General features: G+C 34.6%; 1 protein-coding gene across 1 annotated transcript in view; it reads left to right on the top strand.

Moving 5' to 3' along the window:
• The first annotated feature begins 790 nt into the window (after positions 1-790).
• Positions 791-14,010, top strand: part of LOC144958679 (bone morphogenetic protein 2-like) — a 65,490-nt gene continuing 52,270 nt past the window's right edge. The window contains exon 1 of the mRNA XM_078890828.1: positions 791-872. The gene's annotated coding sequence lies outside the window, so the exon portion shown is untranslated. The remainder of the gene's footprint in view (positions 873-14,010) is intronic.

Raw genomic sequence — 14,010 nt, 5'->3', positions numbered from 1 at the left:
GGTTTGAGAGTTTTTCCATATTAGCAATTAGCAACTTGCTGAGTAATCAGACTTGTGAATAGGTTGACCTAAGAAACATGTGAATATATAATAGGAGGATAAAAGTAAATCAAAGTATTAACAGCAGGATTTGCTACAAAACCCTATGATTGATAGGTGAGGAATTCATTGCTATGTAATTCGTTTGTCATAACCTCATTGCATTTCAAAAGGAAGGGTGATACGACTTCGATAGTTTATATATGTCAAATTGTTGAGGGAACAGTTTTTGTTATTTTGTACAAACAGTAGTTAATGAAGGCTAGTGTTTTATCAGATTCTCGATTTCAGTCAAGACTATTGTTTTTATGCTAATCTTATCGGCGATGAGGACATGTTTTTAAATGTAGGAGATTGTGGCTAACAACGCCTTCTCAGCAAGCTAGGACACGTCCTCCGCATGAAAGATGACCGTTTCCCCATAAAATATTTTGAATGGAAGAAGGATAACAACAGGCGAAAACGAGGACGACCAAAGACGACGTGGAGAGTAACAGTCGAAAAAGACCTTAAAAGTGGGGAGATGACATTGTACGAGGCATACATGGCAGCAAAGGACAGGGAGGAAAGGCAAATCTGGACGGCCCAATGTGTCAAAGACACGGGAGGAACTAAGATATAAGGTAGGGCATCTAACAATTGATTCTATTGATTCGAATAGTATTTGTTTCCCTCATAGCAAAATTACCCCTCTTATTTTACAGTTGAAAATCCACATGCAATCCTCCTTATCCAATGCAAACATAGATTTAAACAATGGTATACTACAAGATAGCTGAAGATAGGAGCACCCCCGCCCTCCCAAGTTGTGTGACAGCACATCGTTTACCAAGGTAGGATTGGAGACCAATTTGACCGTACTTGTCATTAATCATAATCTTTAACGGCCAATAAATCTTGATCATTTTGACCCAGCTGATTAATAATTATATAGATTAAAAATAAATAAATAAATGAATAAACGAATATAATTGCGGGGAAGTCATGACGTCCGAAGTACCTCTACATTATTCAGCTGTTTTTAATTAAACAAATAAGATTGACACATTTCTCAGGGTGATCAAAGACAGGTAAAGAATGGGAGGGCTGCTATCTTCACTCCTGGACAACCTCGCTGCTGGTATGTTTAATGATCTATTTATAGGTGCAATATTTATTTACCTTCACCCTATTTTTAGACTGCTCAAGACGTGTCGTTAATGAATGAGTTAGATTTCCTTCATAAGAGAAGACAGATTGTAATGGGGTTACCTTCCAAATTCATGAGGATTTGAGCATGGAGTCAAAAAATATAGACTTCATGTTTGACATTCAAACAAAGTTAAGAGAAAATATAGCTTCGAAGGATTTTCACATATCGAATCTTTACAATCGGACAACTCGATTAAAACGCTTGTAGTATCTTTAATTGTTTCCAGGTTTGACTACTGTACCTCCCTTTATGGGGCCTGACTGACGCAAAAATAAATTAAAATAAAGCTATAAAGGGTTCAAAACTGCGCTGCAAGATTGGTTCTTTGGAACAGAAAGTATCTTCAAGAATTTCTGATTGCCCTTCACTGGCGTTTAGCGAAGGCCGGAACGGAATAAAAGACATGTTTGCTTTGCTACAGATACTTGGATTGTAGTAGCCATATCTAAATTCGAGATCTATTTGTCCTATATGAACCGTACAGTACCCTTAGATCCAAAAATTTTGAACTGGCTCACTATCTCAAAAAGCCACCTATCTAAACGTTTTGGCGACTGTAAATTTGCACCACAAACCTGAACACTTTACCTCCGCCCGTAAGGCTCGCTAATATTCTTCAGAGTTTTAAAAGACATTTGAAGACACATCTACTTTTAGATAAAATATGATTGGGACCTGCTTCTCAGAAACCGAGAGTCATACACCTTAAAACATCCTATTTTAAGTGAAGGCCTTGGATATAAAGACATAAAACGACACGTAGTGGTGTAATCACCTCCACAAAATTACGCAAAATCTTACTAATCAGTTTGCTTCCTTTGCCAAAACTCATACTCATGTGGGACTGGTGCCTCTGTATATAAAGAACGAAATTGACGTCACTCGTATCTTTGTTATTGTTTTTAGACAGCCATCTTAGTTCTTACTAAATTATATAAATCAGACATATACGGCTGGGGGATGTGACTATTTTACCTAAACTTACAACATCAATTGTGGTTTATTATTTGTGAGGTGTCGTGTGATTTGTAAATTTAATTCACTCATAGGAATCAACAAGCTCTTTGAAAAAATGCCCTCCTTATGAGTTGTCCTCATTACACATTTCACAACCAATGGCAAACAGATTCCTCTAAAAACGTCATGATCCAGCAAAGACATCCTCGAACTCCAATATATAAACTTTATAGAAGCAAGATTTATTATGCGATGCTACGAGAATAAATACAGAACGGTCGCGTATTTAGCCCGTCTTAAATTTCCAACAAAGAGAAGTACAATCATATTTGACGTAACCTTTGTTTACTCATATTATTCTAATGATCCTTCAAAAATACCTACCTCACACACACACGGCAATGAACACCAAAATAAAGGGGAAATGGAATTGTTGTTAGAAGTGCCAGTTGAAACAAATTATCCCATCAGTTATTGACGCGATGCACTTAGGTAAAATACTCACAACATTCGCTAGTCACTCAGCTGTTTGCTATTGCTTTTAGACCGCCATGAATAGCTATCCTTAAATTCTATCAATCAGAATATAAACACTTGAGGTCAGACATAGTTTTGTGTGTTGGTGTGTTATAGTCAGTTGACGTATGTTGTGGGTATTTTAGTGAATAGACTAGTCGGCTGTCTGAAAACAATAACAAAGCGCTTAGTAACGTCAATTTCTTCACACACTAAAAAGAAAAAAATCCACAAATCTGGCACTGTTTTTGTGCAGTATATAGATACGTCATTAGGAACTCAAAAATAATCTTAAATAACAGAGTATGTGTGAATTTTTGATCTTGTTGTTTGACATGTAAGTCCCGGGTTCGATTCCTGCTCTGAGCGGTCAAATTATATGAGTCCTTGGAATAACAGCGTTGTCTCTGTCGAAAATAAATGTACTCTCGCCTTATAAGCGTCGTGTCTCGTCGTACATGTTGAGCCTTGCTTATATAAAATATACAGTTAGACAGGTATATTAAATATTGTCTGAAATTTCTCCCCATTTTGTACAACAGTTTTGCTTTAACTGTACCCAAGAGTGCAACTCGATGGTGAATTATACACGTTTTATTTTTGTAACATCAAGAAAGTGGGTGGTGCGACTTCCACCGATTTATATCTGTCCCGATACAATCGCCGATTCTAATTTTGACGCCAGAAAAAGTATGAGTATTATTACCCCCCCCCCCCCCCACCCACCCCCCTGCCCCCCATCTGATAATGAGACACCAACGCGGAAAACTGAATAATAACGCTTACTGTTTTGTAAAAAAATAGTTCTATGTCCCAGTAATCCTATAACTATAACTAAACTTATTACTCATGATTCTGTTGCCCTGCTGGTTTTACAACTTTTACGTCAAGCAACGCTCTCATAATACAGATTTTACCAAGGAACCGATCCACAACTAGAATTTTTAATGTTATTGATCAGTTGAAAAAAAATATCCGTTAATAAAATTCACAGAGGGACAATAGTATCTATTCTTTTCTTTTAAAAAAAATTAATAGAATTGTAGGCTAAAACTGTTCCGTACAGCCAAGGTTACATTTCCGCCAACGACCACATAATTACTGGCAAATCTAAAACTTATAAAACTATTTTTTACAGTTTGATATTCGAGTAAATTGCCAACCTTTCTAAAAGCAGGGGTAATTCTATCACTCAAATGAATATTTGTAAATTCTGTTAGGTCGTAATGCTCGATCCTTGCTCGAAACAACCTTGTGCTGTTTCCTGCTTTGAGAAATAGACACAACAATGGAAAACAAAATATAAACAAAACCAATGACCAAAACCAACGAGCACATAATCGCAGGTCTGATTGTTGAATGCTATTATTAGCCTGATTTAACTTTTCTGAATAGACAGTATTTTGCGTTGGTTTGAGAGTATGTCCATTACAAAAATGAGCCCAATAACAATTTGGGTTACAAGACCTGCATATATATACATGTCGGCTCAAATAGATTATCATGAACAAAAATTATTTTTGTTTGATTGAAAAACTAAATATGAATAAAGCCAATGCTTTTTAGAATTAAAATGCTCATCATGGAAAAAAAATATTATTTGGTATTTTTTTCTACCAACTATTAGTGGTACTAATAAAGCAGATGTATCAGAAGACGCTCTATTGAGTTCGATTAACCGCGCTCTGGAAAAACACGCATTAAAAAATTGGCCGAAAATCTCGTCTTTGATATATCGATCTATTTAAATAACCCTTATCTTAGCAAAAACTTTCAAACCTGGAACTTCGCGGGTAAGAGACTTTTTGGGTGTGCAAATCCATAGTAATGAGGAAACTGTCAATGAAGCTAAAATTTGCTATTGCAGAATTGAAATTGGAACAAGCCCCCACCCCCTCTTCCCCAAATTATTATTATTATTATTATTATTATTATTATTATTATTATTATAGTAGTAGTATTAGTATATATTAGTAGTATATAGTAGTAGTATATAGTAGCACTATGTAGTATAGTGTATAGTAGTAGTAGTAGTAGTAGTACAGTAGTAGTTAGTAGTAGTAGTAGTAGTAGTAGTAGTAGTAGTAGTAGTAGTATAGTAGTAGTAGTATAATATTATTAATTATTATTATTATTATTATTATTATTATATTATATATTATATTATTAGTATTATTATTATTATATATTATATATTATATTAGTATAGTATTAGTAGTAGTAGTAGTAGTAGTAGTAGTAGTAGTAGTAGTAGTAGTAGTAGTAGTAGTAGTAGTAGTAGTAGTAGCAGTAGTAGTATGTAGTAGTAGTAGTATAGTAGTAGTAGTAGTAGTAGTAGTAGTAGTATAGTGTATGAGTATATAGTATATATATATTATTATTATTATTATTATTATTATTATTATTATTATTATTATTATATATATCATCATCATCATCATTCATCTCATCATCATTATATATTATTATTATTATTATTATTATATTATTATTATTATTATTATATTATTATTATTATATATAATCTATTATTATTATTATTATTATTATTATTATTATTATTATTATTATTATTATTATATATTATTATATTATTATTATTATTATTATTATTATTATTATTATATTATTATTATTATTATATTATTATTATTATTATATCATTATTATTATTATTATTATTATTATTATTATTATTATTATTATTATTATTATTATTATTATTATTATTATTATTATTATTATTATTATTATTATTATCATTATTATTATTATTTTCATTAACAACAATAACAACAACAACCAAGAGAAAATCATTTTAAAATACATGTGAGCCTCGGAGATTCGAATCAGCGCCAAGATGTAAGCCTGATGACTTAACGACTAGCAATTGCTGCAATAGATTTAACAGATGTTGTCTTATTGAACGTATGTTTTTGCAATCTCTCTAATGCGTTTTTAGGAATCATCTCTGTGCTCTCATTGTCACCCTTGCTTGAATGTAGATGTGTGGCTTTAATTTGGCAATGCATTTACCTGCCAAATTGTTTTGATGTACCAAAAACATAATAAAATGAGTGCTTAGTTCCTTATGTGGTACGAGAACCAAAGCTTTGGTTTCCTTAGCCAAAAGTTATTGTTACTGTTGTGTCTAGGGAGACTGCAGTTGTAGTCTGTCATGATTACAGTCTCTCACTTTCATAACAGGTAGAACATTCGTCTGACACTAATGGGCCAAGTTCTATGAACTTAGGTCTTTCTCTCTGGGCCTCTCTATTTAAAAACAGTAGTTGGAGTAGCTAGATCTAATCAAAGACTACTTTGCAAAGTATAAGCCTCTAGTCAATACGGCATCAAGCAAGTATTAATGCCCAAGTAACAGAAATAGGTTTAACCTCAAGTTCATTTTTTTCATGCCTCCAAAATGAATACTATAACTAAGACACGGCAATTAACAATTATGATTGTTACAGCTTTGATTTTCTGTCGGATTTTTCCGCCGTCCACTGACAAAACACCTTTCTACATTTTGGTCATTTTAGTCATCTTATTTCATTGACTTTTGAAGTAAGATATTTCTGTCCAAACTATAAATAGGCGTTTTGTCAAAGAGGTCCCGATAGCTCAGTTGGTAGAGCACTCATTTTACACGCATCGGGACCGAGATCGATCCCATTGTGGTCGTGATATTTTTCTCTCCCCTGTCCACCCAGCAGTGATTGGGTAGCTGGATCTGTAAGATCTGACGGAAAGTACTTTGCGATAGACTGTAGTCCCGCCCAAAGAGTAGTTAGCAATTGCTATAGTTTGTTTTACGCTGTAGAAACCGGGATGAACTCCGGATCCATGGGCCGAACTGCTTGGAATGACTACTATTTTTTAAAGAGCCCGAACTTCGATGACTCACAGCAACCTAAATCATTGCCAGCATCTGCCAAAAGTCATATGGATATGTAAAAGTGAATATTAACTTGAAAATGTCTAGAAAGATATAAATGAAATATCAAATAATATCTTGTCAAGTGAACAAAAATCTAAATTAAAACATTCTCTTCAAAACGAACTATAAAAAAACAAAAACAAACAAAAAACAAAAACAACAAGATATTATACCCAAAAAAATTAAACTTATTCGATGTTACTTATTCAATTATTTCTTTGAGATTAAAAACACTTTAAATAAAAATTATCAGATCAAAACAAAAATCAATCACTCAATCAATCATAAAATGCCATGTAAAATAATTAAGGTGCTTCTTAAATGTTAGAACTAGGAGCAGATTTTGTTCTAAAACTAACAGAGAGAGCTTTATGATGAAAATTATTATTGCAGTTTATTTCTTTCAATAAAAGAGATTCTGACTATCTTAAGACACGAGTAGGTGTATAGACTTCAATAAGGCCTTGTAAGTAAGACGACTTACATTAGTAAAACATTTATAGGCATATAAACGAATTTTGTACTCTATTCTGTATTGAACAGGGGGCCAGTGAAGGTCATGTAGAGTAGAAGTAATGTGCTCTCTCGAATTTTTAAGAGTAACAATGTTAAATCAAGTCCATAATAGCGTTTGATTATCAGCCCTGCAAATATATACGTCGCTTGCGAACAGCAATTAACACCAATTATCCCATTCTATTTTTTGTTTTGTTTCATCTTTTAGGAAATAATTTAACATCAGTTCTTATTATATCGTTCAAATTAGAGTAAAATTGCGCAAATGGTCTCAGCAAAATCGCGACGGCAATCTGATAGAGGTTTATACGAGAGGGTTGACCGTCACATTGTGCATATCTTTTATCCTAGAGAAACTATTGAGAACAGTTTTGTCCCAAGTTTTTCAAATGTTACTAAGACGGCTCCTATTTTGTGACTTATTTAGTTGGCATTATGTCGGTATGATTAAGATGTTAAAAATTGAATTTATATTCTTAACACTCTCCTTACCATGGGAAAATCATCACATTCGTTACGATACAGCCAACAATTTTCTCATTCTGATTTCATTCGTACATCCCAAAATTTAAATAATTATCTGCTAATTTTAGCTATAAAATACGTGACACTATGTTGTTGAGATCATTATATGCTTAACACTATTATGTATAGAATGTTGTACTTATTGCTTTTCTGTTTGAGTGAGAGCAAAAAATGTGTTGGATGGGTGTAAGGTTTCGAGAAAAATTCTGAAAATTAAGGGAAGAAAAAGAATGAAACTTGGGGTACTTTTATGATTTATTAAGGAAGACAGGCATGCTTTCTTTAAATTAAAAAAATCAAAACGTTATATTTCTGTTATATTTTAATAATTCTTTAAAATGATAACAGCATCTTGTTTACCCTGGCATAAAAAAAAAAACACAATATCCACTGAATGTGCTCAAAGCTCTTTATAAGGGATCCCTAGCCCACATGTAGGACGAGACTTGATGCCCGTTAGGCGAAATTACTCTTTTATCCGCCAAAGACAACGGTTGTGTACTCATTATACTCCTAAGCATGGTGAGAGAATGTGAGAAAAGTGTCTTATTCCAAAGACTTAACTGTGGTATGCTCATAGCGGGACTGGAACCCAGGACTTTCCGATTCAAAACGAATGTTATACCAGAAGACCATATAGCCACACATAGACTTAATACCGAGTTGATGTGGTGGGCCACTTATAACCCGCTCTATCGAGAGTGATTTTATTTTTGAAAGGAACTTTACGTCGTTGAAAGAAAAGCTGCAATGCTAAGAGATACGACTAATTTATTATATTATTATACAATCCGATAGCTTAGTCTCCTGGATGCGTTTTAACTAATTTCAAGACCACTCATTACCAATTTCAGGAATTGGATATTTGCTTAAGATTTTAACTTCCATAATTTACGTTTGTCCTCCTGAAATGAAAAGAATAGGGCATATTATAATATTATGACTTTTGTTATATTTGAAAGGAATTAGATTTGACATTTAGGCAAGTTGGGAGATCTTAATTCATAGATATGTCTGCCCTACTCTGAAAACAAACAAACAATAATAACACAATTTAAGATTTTGGCCAGAAAACTCATCCTTCAAGCTCGACAGATTAAAATAATTCCCAGATAACTCGATCAATTAGTTAATATCGATCTATATTTGAAGAACGAGTTTTCTGGCAAAAATTATTAAAAAATTTTATTAAAAAAAGGACGGCAGAGTTGTCCAATCGCCTCAAATCATAATCGATATCATAGTGTGGTGAACTCGATACTGAATATTCAAATTATATTCAAAGCTATAAGACTTGTTTTAAAGGTGTACGCTTTATTGATGGAGCAAACTGATTACAGCTTCTTATAATGTTGAAAACAATAATTTCGCATTCCAAATCATTCTAATCTAACTTTTAAATCTATTTTGCCGCATCTGCTTCACCTGGGATTTATATCGTATTGAAGCATTTGGTGATGTGGTAAAAGAACTACTTCCAGTACCAATTGAAATCGAATGTTTTTGTGACGTACCACCGAAATCTCGTATTATGTCAATATTGAGTGACTTCATTTGCAGTCCAATTTAATTCCTTGGTTGGTGACCAAATTATAACTAAAAAGACCAATCCACACGGGACTGAAAATCATAGTGTTGCTGTTTTTCGAATGATGAATTTTATGCTATTGAGAGTTTTGCTCACTTGCAAAAGCCACTTAGCCCCCCCCCCCCCCTTCCTCCCATTCCCAAAGATCCGATTTGATTAACATAAACGATTTAGTTATGATCACGACCTCAAACAAAACAAAGAACAGAACATTGTGGTATCGTCGTGTTTAAATGTGCTTATCCCTCCTAATAATAATAGTGTTCATTGTGTTGGACATAATATGTGACAAACGTTATCCCCTTAAAGAGGAGTAAATTGAATTTTTTAATGATAAGAGACACATATTTGTTGTCTTTTGCACTTAAAAAACAAACAAACAAACAAACAAACAAACAAAAAACAAACAAAAAACATAACAACATTATCCTCTCATTCAAAGATTTGGTCTGAATACTCGTCCTTCAAATATCGATCAATTTCAATGACTCAAATCTTTGCAAAAACTCAAACCTCGTGAGATTATAGGTTAGAGAGTTTATGAAAAGACGATGGTCATTGAAATCGATTGATATTTGAAGGACGAGATTTCTGACCAAATTGCTTTAATAAGTGTCTTTCCATAGCACGGCAGTTAACTGGTTAAACACTGACTCAATACTGTGTTGAGACGATGGGTCACGTTGTACAGCAGTACAAACATTGAACCTTGATTTAAAGTCAAGGCGTCTGCTCTCAGGTCGAGTTACTGAGGTTCAATAATTTTTTTACAAAGAAAAAGCCTCCAAACGTTATCAAATATCACTGGATTTCTTAATTATTACCTGGAGGTGAGAGTAGAGGAGTTTGTCAGTCTAGACACGTGTTGCAAAATATAAACTAGAGGTGAGAATCTGGGTTCTGATTCATGGAGCGGGACTACGACGATAGTCCTAGACTAAATCCGTTGTCTCAGACTAAAAGGCGTTGTAAGATGAAGCCGGACTACGAGAAGTCTTAGACTAAACGAGGGACTAAACGGGTGAAATTTACACCCGCGATTTAGCAGGTGTAAATATCGTAGTCTGAGACTAAATTTCAAAATCATAATATGTCCTCTACGCTGGGGAAGTGATTGTACAGCGATTAGAACAAGAATACCCGACAGTTTTTGATTTTATATTTATTTTTATTTATTTATTTATTTATTTATTTATTTATTTATTTATTCATTCATTTATTTATTTATTTATTTATTTATTTTTTGGTTTTGTTTATTTTCTTTTCTTTACTTTTCTCGAAGATTCGACAATCGCACATACACTCCTCATCTTGCCCATTCAAAACACTCTGCAGGGACTCCTCCCTTCCCCCCCCCCCCCCCCAACACACAGTTTCATAGTAATCTCCTCCTCCTCCTCCTCCTCCTCCTCCTCCTCCTCCTACTACTACTACTACTACTACTACTACTACTACTACTACTACTACTACTACTACTGTTGCTACTTTCACTATTATCATTACTCCTCCTACTACTACTACAACTACTAGTACCACTACTACTACTTCTACTACTACTACTACTACTACTACTACTACTACTACTGCTGCTGCTGCTGCTACTACTACTACAACTTCTACAACAACAACAACAACAACAACAACTACTACTACTACTACTACTACTACTACTACTACTACTACTACTACTACTACTACTTCTAGTACTACTACTACTACTACTACTTCTAATACTAATACTACTATTACAACTACTACCATTACTACTACTACTACTACTACTACTACTACTACTACTACTACTACTACTACTACTTACTACTACTACTACTACTACTACACTACTACTACTACTACTACTACTACTACTACTACTACTACTACTACTACTATACTACTACTACTACTACTACTACTACTACTTACTACTACTACTACTACTACTCTACTACTATACTACTACTACTCTACTATACTACTATACACTACTACATATACTACTACATACTACATACATACTACTACTATACTACTACTACTACTACTACTACTACTACTACTACTACTACTACTACTACTACTACAACTACTACGACTACTATTACATTTCTTTTATGTCTTTTATCGTCCATTATTTTCTAGAAATTTCACGTCTCTCACTGGCCTTATCATTTCTATCACACCGCGCTAACGATTCGTTCACACTCCAACCATCGTTGAGTACAGACGATGCAATTTATACTGCATTTCATCTTATTTGTTTTCAACGTTTATTTGTTTATTGTTGTGCCGACGAAGGGTTTGTACCCGAAACGCCCATTGTCTGTATTGTTTCTACCGATTCCTCTCCAACATCACTCTTCGTTAGTATTTTCGGGACCCCATGCTTCAGGCAGCGCCCACCGCTCTCTACTTAGAACAACGCAACACCGTGGATAAGAATCATTTAAGTGCCATCGTTATTTAAATTTACTAAAAACATTACACACACACACACACACACACACACACACACACACATTCTCAAACAATTTTTACACCCCTAAACTTGTCTCACTATTTTTATTTGTGGGGAAAATCAGCAACAAAACAAAAAAACAAAAACGATCAAAACAAACACGAAGAAGAAATAGATATGATTTCTGTGCCACTTCGTATGACGCATGCGCAGCTGGAAAAGTAACACATTTCTATGACGTGTTGTGGTACGTTTCCGAGGAATCCCCAGTTAACAATAGATCGACCTCTGTAGTCTGAGACTTCGCAAGCCTAGTCAGAGACTTGATAGTCAGGGACGAAGTCTGACTCCATGACTAGCTTACTTTCCGTAGTCTCTGACTTCCCAAAATCTTAGACTGGGGTCTGATACATGAGCGGGACTATGGTAGTCTCAGACTATAGCAAAGTCTGAGACTTTGTAGTCTAAGACTTTGGGAAGTCAGAGACTACGGAAAGTAAGCTATTCATGGAGTCAGACTTCGTCCCTGACTTTCAAGTCTCTGACTACGCTTGCGAAGTCTCAGACTACAGAGGTCAATCTATTTTTAACTGGGGATTCCTCGGAAACGTACCACAACACGTCATTCAGAAAAGTGAGTGGAGCAGGCACTTATGTTGGTAACAACAAGATATGAAGTGAATAGAAAAGTGCCAGAAGACAATAGAGAATAAAAATTTTTCGCGGCGGTGGTGGGGTTTGAACCTGCGAATTTTTATTCTCTATTGTCTTCTGGCACTTTTCTATTCACTTCATATCTTGTTGTTACCAACATAAGTGCCTGCTCCACTCACTTTTCTGAATTAAAAATTCACCCCATACACCGGAGCATACTCAATGTCTCAATCGTTTCTATGTTATATGTTTGTGTTGAGAATATTGGCTATTAAGCTTAACTGCTGGTCAAAATTATTCGCGATGGTGGTGTACGAACGAATCGGCGGTCTCAAGAAGTGGGTGAGAGAGGGATCTAGTAATGACTTTGAGTTTGAAACGAATATTTTTGTGTTCGTTGATAGCTCACACGGTAGAGCCACGCTCTCACCTGCCAGGCGGAGTTGTCGTACCAATAAGGTCGCAGGTTCGAACCCCACCACCGCCGCGAAAAATTTTTATTCTCTATTGTCTTCTGGCACTTTTCTATTCACTTCATATCTTGTTGTTCACAACACGTCATAGAAATGTGTTACTTTTCCAGCTGCGCATGCGTCATACGAAGTGGCACAGAAATCATATCTATTTCTTCTTCGTGTTTGTTTTGATCGTTTTTGTTTTTTTTTTGTTTTGTTGCTGTTTTTCCCCACAAATAAAAATAGTGAGACAAGTTTAGGGGTGTAAAAATTGTTTGAGAATGTGTGTGTGTGTGTGTGTGTGTGTGTGTGTGTGTGTGTGTGTGTGTGTGTGTGTGTGTAATGTTTTTAGTAAATATAAATAACGATGGCACTTAAATGATTCTTATCCACGGTGTAGCATTGTTCTAAGTAGAGAGCGGTGGGCGCTGCCTGAAGCATGAGGTCCCGAAAATACTAACGAAAGAGTGATGATGGAGAGGAATCGGTGGAAACAATACAGACAATGGGCGTTTCGGGTACAAACCCTCGTCGGCACAACAATAAACAAATAAACGTTGAAAACAAATAAGATGAAATGCAGTATAAATTGCATCGTCTGTACTCAACGATGGTTGGAGTGTGAACGAATCGTTAGCGCGGTGTAATAGAAATGATAAGGCCAGTGAGAGACGTGAAATTTCTAGAAAATAATGGACGATAAAAGACATAAAAGAAATGTAATAGTAGTCGTAGTAGTTGTAGTAGTAGTAGTAGTAGTAGTAGTAGTAGTAGTAGTAGTAGTAGTAGTAGTAGTAGTAGTAGTAGTAGTAGTAATGGTAGTAGTTGTAATAGTAGTAGTAGTAGTAGTAGTAGTAGTAGTAGTAGTAGTAGTAGTAGTAGTAGTAGTAGTAGTAGTAGTAGTAGTAGTATAGTAGTAAGTAGTAGTAGTAGTAGTAGTAGTAGTAGTAGTAGTAGTAGTAGTAGTATAGTAGTAGTAGTAGTAATAGTAGTATAGTAGTAGTATGGTAGTATTGTAGTAGTAGTAATGGTAGTATAGTTAGTAAGTAGTAGTATTAGTATAGTAGTAGTAGTAGATAGTAGTAGTATAGTAGTAGTAGTAGTAGTAGTAGTAGTAGTAGTAGTTAGTAGTAGTAGTAGTAGTAGTAGTAGTTAGTAGTAGTAGTAGTA

This window comes from Berghia stephanieae, chromosome 1, assembly GCF_034508935.2.
Source record: "Berghia stephanieae isolate SIO BIC M18660-M18661 chromosome 1, UCSD_Bste_1.3, whole genome shotgun sequence".
Taxonomy (NCBI): Eukaryota; Metazoa; Mollusca; class Gastropoda; order Nudibranchia; family Aeolidiidae; genus Berghia; species Berghia stephanieae.
Note: the sequence above shows the minus strand (reverse complement) of the source record. Positions and strands in the feature narration are given on the sequence as shown.